The 7103-nt window shown below is 36.6% G+C and overlaps 1 non-coding gene across 1 annotated transcript; it reads left to right on the top strand.

Moving 5' to 3' along the window:
* Positions 1 to 890: 890 nt before the first annotated feature.
* LOC112780835 (small nucleolar RNA R71) lies at positions 891 to 998 on the top strand. The gene has a single exon (XR_003191646.1). It is a non-coding gene; the product is annotated as a small nucleolar RNA R71 (small nucleolar RNA).
* Positions 999 to 7103: the final 6105 nt, after the last annotated feature.

Genomic DNA, 7103 nt, shown 5'->3' with positions numbered 1-7103 from the left:
TCAGTATGAGCCTCAGATTCCTTTGGTTCCTCAGGAAGGAACTCCTTAGTGGTCAGTGGACATCCATTGAGGTCCTCCTCACTGGAATTCACTACCTCTTCCTTCTCTATAGGTTCGGCCACTTTGGGTATATTTATGGCCTTGCACTCTCTTCTGGGATTCTCTTCTATATTGGTTGGGAGAGTACTAGGAGGGATTTCAGTAACTCTTTTACTCAGCTGTCCCACTTGTGCCTCCAAATTTTTTATGGAGGACCTTGTTTCAGCCATAAAACTGAGAGTGGTCTTAGATAGATCAGAGACTATGGTTGCTAAGTCAGAGAGGCTCTGCTTAGAATTCGCTGTCTATTGCTCAGAAGATGATGGAAAAGGTTTGCTATTGTCAAACCTATTTCTCCCACCATTATTATTATTGAAGCCTTGTTGAGGCTTCTGTTGATCCTTCCATGAGAAATTTGGATGATTTCTCCATGAAGGATTATAGGTGTTTCCATAGGATTCTCCCATGTAATTCACCTCTTCCATTGCAGGATTCTCATGGTCATAAGCTTCTTCTTCAGAGGAAGCTTCTTTGTTACTACCGGATACAGCTCGCATTCTAGTCAGATTCTGAGAAATCATATTGACTTGCTAAGTTAATATTTTATTCTGAGCCAATATGGCATTCAGAGTATCAATCTCAAGAACTCCTTTCTTCTGATTCACCCCATTATTCACAAGATTTCTTTCAGAAGTATACATGAACTGGTTATTTGCAACCATCTCAATGAGTTCCTGGGCTTCTACAGGCAGTTTCTTCAGATGAAGAGATCCACCAACAGAGTGGTCCAATGACATCTTGGACAATTCAGATAGACCATCATAGAATATACATAAGATGCTCCATTCTGAAAGCATGTCAGAAGGACACCTTCTGATCAATTGCTTGTACCTTTCCCAAGCTTCATAGAGGGATTCACCTTCCTTCTGTCTAAAGGTTTGGACTTCCACTCTAAGCTTGCTCAACTTTTGAGGTGGAAAGAATTTGGCCAAGAAAGCATTGATCAACTTTTCCCAAGAGTTCAGGCTTTCTTTAGGTTGTGAGTCTAACTATATCCTAGCTCTGTCTCTTACAGCAAAGGGGAAAAGCATAAGTCTGTAGACCTCGGGATTAACCCCATTGGTCTTAACAGTATCACAGATTTGCAAGAATTCAGCTAAGAACTGATGAGGATCTTCCAATGGAAGTCCATGAAACTTGCAATTCTGCTGCATTAGAGAAACTAATTGAGGCTTAAGCTCAAAGTTGTTTGCTCCAATTGTAGAAATTGAGATGCTTCTTCCATAGAAGTCAGAAGTTGGTGCAGTAAAGTCACTAAGCATCTTCCTTGCATCTCTACCATTGTTATTGGGTTCGGCTGCCATGTCTTCCTCTTTTTCGAAAATTTCTATAAGGTCCTCTCCAGAGTGTTGTGCTTTAGCTTCTCTTAGCTTCCTCTTTAGAGTCCTTTCAGGTTCAGGATCAGCTTCAACAAGAATGTCCTTATCCTTGTTCCTGCTCATATAAAAAAGAAGAGAACAAAAAAAAAGAAGATGAATCCTCTATGTCACAGTATAGAGATTCCTTTATGTGAGTAGAAGAATAGAAGAATAGAATGAAGAAGGAGGAAGAAATTCGAACACAGAGAGAGAGGGTTCGAATTATGAGTAGAAGAAAAGTGCTAGTAAATAAATAAATAGAAAGAGATGAGAGAGCGAGTGTATTCGAATTTTAATTAAAAGAAAAATAAAATATTTTTGTTTTTATTTTAATTATGAGTTAGAATTCGAAAATTTAAGAAAAGGAATAAGATTAAGTTAGAATTTAAAACAATTAGTTAATTAAAAAAGAGTTTTGAAAAAGTGGTTAGTGATTTTCGAAAATTAGAGAGAGAAAAGTAATTAGGTGGTTTTTAAAAAGATAAGAAATAATAAACTTTTAAAATCAAACAAAAAGTCAAGTAGTTAATTGAAAAAGATTTGAAAATAAATTTTGAAAAGATAAGAAGTTAGAAAAAGATTTTGAAATTAAATTTTTAAAAATATATGATTGAAATTTATTTTGAAAAATATTTGAAAAAAAAAATTAAAAAGATTTGATTTTCAAAATCAAAGTTGATGACTTGACTAACAAGAAACTAAAAGATATGATTCTAGAATTTAAAGATTGAACCTTTCTTAATAAGAAAGTAACAACTTGAAATTTTTGAATAAAAACATTAATTGTTAGTAAAGTTTTCAAAAATATGAAATAAAATTAAGAAAAAGATTTTGAAAATTTATTTTGAAGAATTTTCGAAAAACATAAAAGAAAAAATGAAAAAGATTTTATTTTGAAAAAGATTTGAAAAGATAAAGTTTTTAAATTGAAATTTTGACTTGACTAACAAGAAACAACTAAATTTTGAAAATTTTTAACTAAGTCAACCCAAAATTTCGAAATTTATGAGTAAAATAAGGGAAAGTTACTATTTTTTATTTTTGAATTAATGACGAAATAAAAAAAAAAACACAACAAAATAACACAAGACATAAGAATTTAAGATCAAAACAAATAATGCATGCAAGAACACTTTGAATGTCAAGATGAACACCAAGAACACTTTGAAGATCATGACGAACATCAAGAACATATTTTTGAAGATTTTTAAGAAAAGAAAGACATGCAAGACACCAAACTTAGAAATTTTTAATGTTTAGACACTAATAATTCGAAAATGCAAATGAAAAACAAGAAAAGACATAAAACAAGAAAAATTAAAGATCAAACAAGGAAAATCATCAAGAACAACTTGAAGATCAAAGAAGAACACCATGCATGAATTTTCGAAAATTTAAGAAAATAAAAAAATGCAATTGACACCAAATTTAAAATTTGACAGTAGACTCAAACAAGAAACACAAAATTTTTTTGGTTTTTATGGTTTTATTAATTTTTTTTGTATATTTTTCGAAAATAAAAATAAAAATAAAAAGCTTAAACATAAAATAAAATTACCCAATCTAAGCAACAAGATGAACGGTCAGTTGTCCAAACTCGAACAATCCCCGGCAACGGCGCTAAAAACTTGGTGCACGAAATTGTGATTCACACTTTTCACAACTCCGCACAACTAACCATCAAGTGCACTGGGTCGTCCAAGTAATACCTTACGTGAGTAAGGGTCGATCCCACGGAGATTGTCGGCTTGAAGCAAGCTATGGTGATCTTGTAAATCTTAGTCAGACGGATTCAAATGGTTATGAGGTTTTGATAATTAAAAGATAAATAAAACATAAAATAAAATAAGATACTTATGTGATTCATTGGTGGGAATTTCAGATAACCGTTTGGAGATGCTTTGTTGCTTCTGAACCTCTACTTTCCTATTGTCTTCTTCCAACCATGCGTGCTCCTTTCCATGGCAAGCTGTATGATCCTCTCCGATGAAAAATATCAGGTACGATCTCTGCACGGCTAATCAACTGTCGGATTTCTCGTCTCGGATGAAAAATACCAGGTACAGCTACCGCACGGCTAATTAATCATCTGTCGGTTCTCACTAGCGTCGGAATAGGATCCTTATCCTATTGCACACTGTCACTGTGCCCAACATTCGCAAGTTTGAAGCTCGTCACAGTCATCCCTTCCCAGATCCTACTTGGAATACCACAGACAAGGTTTAGACTTTCCGGATCTCAGGAATGCTGCCAATGGTTCTAGCCTATACCACGAAGGTTCTAATCGCGGATTCGGATGCTCTGTTGTCAGCAGAGACGATGCGAATCGTGGCTTAGAGACCCAAGAGAATATACTCCGGCCGTCGTCCAATGACTACGTTGAACATCATGTAGACCGCTTGTGGTTGTCAGGCACGCGGATCTTGGCTAAGCGAGTAACAAAGATAGTGGGTGATTGTCACGGGTCACCCCTTCATTCTGAATTAACTGAATTAAGTACGAGAGTATATCTTGGAGAAGATGTAGGCATGAATTGAAAGAAAAACAATAGTACTTGCATTAATTCATGAAGAACAGCAGAGCTCCGCACCTTAATCAATGAGGTGTAGAAACTCCACCGTAGAAAATACATAAGAGGAAAAGGTATAGGCATGGCCGAATGGCCAACCTCCAAAACGTAACATAAGATGTGTTCCAAGGATCAAAGTCTCCGAATACAATAGTAAAAGGTGCTATTTATACTAAACTAGTTACTAGGGATTACAGAAAATAAGTAACTAAGTGCAGATAGTGCAGAAATCTACTTTTGGGGCCCACTTGGTGTGTGCTTGGGCTGAAAATTGAAGCTTTCACGTGCATAGGCCATTCTTGGAGTTAAACACCAGCTTGGGTGCCAGTTTGGGCATTTAACTCTAGTTCTGGTGCCAGTTCCGGCATTTTACTCCAGAAAAGGGTCTCTAACCAGCGTTTAGATGCCAGTTTGGGCCATCAAATCTCGGAAAACCTATAGACTATTATATATTGCTGGAAAGCCTAAGATGTCTACTTTCTAACGCAAGTGAGAGTGCGCCAATTAGGCTTCTGTAGCTCCAGAAAAGCCAATTCGAATGCAGGAGGGTCAGAATCCAGCAGCATCTGCAGTCCTTTCTCAGCCTCTGAATCAGACTTTTGCTCAGGTCCCTCAATTTCAGCCAGAAAATATTTGAAGTTATAGAAAAACACACAAAATCATAGTAAATTCTAGAAATGTGATTTTTGCATAAAAACTAATAAAAATATAATAAAAAGTAACTAAAACATACTAAAAACTATGTAAAAACAATGCCAAAAAGGGTGTAAATTATCCGCTCATCACAACACCAAACTTAAATTGTTGCTTGTCCCCAAGAAACTAAAACAAAATAGGATAAAAAGAAGAGAAAATAAAATAAATTTCAAATATATCAATGAAGATTAGTTCCAATTAGATGAGCGGGACTAGTAGCTTTTTGCTTCTGAATAGTTTTGGCATCTCACTTTATCCTTTGAAGTTCAGAATGATTAGAATCCCTAGGAACTCAGAATTCAGATAGTGTTATTGATTCTCCTAGTTCAGTATGTTGATTCTTGAACACAGCTACTTTATGAGTCTTGGCCGTGACCCTAAGCACTTTGTTTTCCAGTATTACCACCGGATACATAAATGCCACAGACACATAACTGGGTGAACCTTTTCAGATTGTGACTCAGCTTTGCTAGAGTCCCCAGTTAGAGGTGCCCAGAGCTCTTAAGCACACTCTTTTTGCTTTGGACCATGACTTTAACCGCTCAGTCTCAAGCTTTTCACTTGACACCTTCACGCCACAAGCACATGGTTAGGGACAGCTTGATTTAGCCGCTTAGGCCAGAATTTTATTCCTTTGGGCCCTCCTATCCATTAATGCTTAAAGCCTTGGATCCTTTTTACCCTTGCCTTTTGGTTTAAAGGGCTATTGGCTTTTCCTGCTTATTTTTTCTTTTTCTTTCTTCTTTTTTTTTTATTTTTTGCCATTTTTTTCGCAAGCTTTGTGTTCTTCACTACTTTTTCTTACTTCAAGAATCAATTTTATGATTTTTCAGATTATCAATAACATTTCACTTTTTTCATTATTCTTTCAAGAGACAACAATTTTAACATTCATAAACTTCACTATAAAAAATATGCATTGTTCAAGCATTCATTCAGAAAATAAAAAGTATTGCCACCTGGTGTGGCAAAATCGTGATCGTTCATTCCTTGGTAACGGTGCTAAGAACTTAATACGCACGTTCATAATCTTAATTCTTTGTCACAACTTCGTACAACTAACCAGCAAGTGCACTGGGTCGTCCAAGTAATAAACCTTACGTGAGTAAGGGTCGATCCCACGGAGATTGTCGGCTTGAAGCAAGCTATGGTCACCTTGTAAATCTCAGTCAGGCGGATTCAAATGGTTATAGAGTTTTGATAATTAAAAGATAATTAAAACATAAAATAAAGATAGAGATACTTATATAATTCATTGGTGAGAATTTCAGATAAGCGTATGGAGATGCTTTTGTTCCTTCTGAACCTCTGCTTTCCTACTGTCTTCATCCAATCCTTCATATTCCTTTCCATGGCAAGCTTTGTGTAGGGCATCACTGTTGTCAATGGCTACTTCATGTCCTCTCAGTGAAAATGCTCCAAGATGCGCTGTCACCGCACGGCTAATCATCTGTCGGTTCTCGATCATACTGGAATAAGATTCAGTAATCCTTTTGCGTCTGTCACTACGCCTAGCACTCGCGAATTTGAAGCTCATCACAGGCATCCCTTCCCAGATCCTACTCGGAATACCACAGACAAGGTTTAGACTTTCCGGATCTCAAGAATGGCCGCCAATAATTCTAGCCTATACCACGAAGACTCTAATCTCACGATCAGGAGGCTAAGAGATATGCATTCAAGCTTGCTTTCATGTAGAACGGAAGTGTTTGTCAGGCACGCGTTCAGAAGTGAGAATAATGATGAGCGTCACATAATCATCACATTCATCATGTTCTTGTGTGCGAATGAATATCTTAGAGAAGAAATAGGCTTGAATTGAATAGAAAAATAATAGTACTTTGCATTAATTCATGAGGAACAGCAGAGCTCCACACCTTAATCTATGGTGTGTAGAAACTCTACCGTTGAAAATACATAAGTGATAATGGTCCAGGCATGGCCGAATGGCCAGCCTCGCAAAGAGGGTTCAATCATCAAAACATGATCAAAAGATCTAAAAAGATGATCCCAAAGATAGATACTTAACATGATAGTAAAAAGTTCTATTTATACTAAACTAGTTACTAGGGTTACAGAAATGAGTAAATGATGCAGAAATTCACTTTCGGGCCCACTTGGTGTGTGCTTGGGCTGAGCATTGAAGCTTTCACGTGCAGAGATCTTCCTTGGAGTTAAACGCCAGTGTGTAACCTATTTCTGGCGTTTAACTCTGCTTTGCAACCTGTTTTTGGCGTTTAACTCCAGAATAGGGCAGAGAGCTGGCGTTGAATGCCAGTTTGCGTCATCTAAACTCAGACAAAGTATGGACTATTATATATTGCTGGAAAGCCCTGGATGTCTACTTTCCCACGCAATTGAGAGCGTGCCATTTGGACTTC

This window comes from Arachis hypogaea, chromosome 19 (genome assembly GCF_003086295.3).
Source record: "Arachis hypogaea cultivar Tifrunner chromosome 19, arahy.Tifrunner.gnm2.J5K5, whole genome shotgun sequence".
In the NCBI taxonomy this organism is placed as follows: Eukaryota; Viridiplantae; Streptophyta; class Magnoliopsida; order Fabales; family Fabaceae; genus Arachis; species Arachis hypogaea.
The sequence above is the reverse complement of the archived record's forward strand: the minus strand, read 5'-3'. Positions and strand labels throughout refer to the sequence as shown.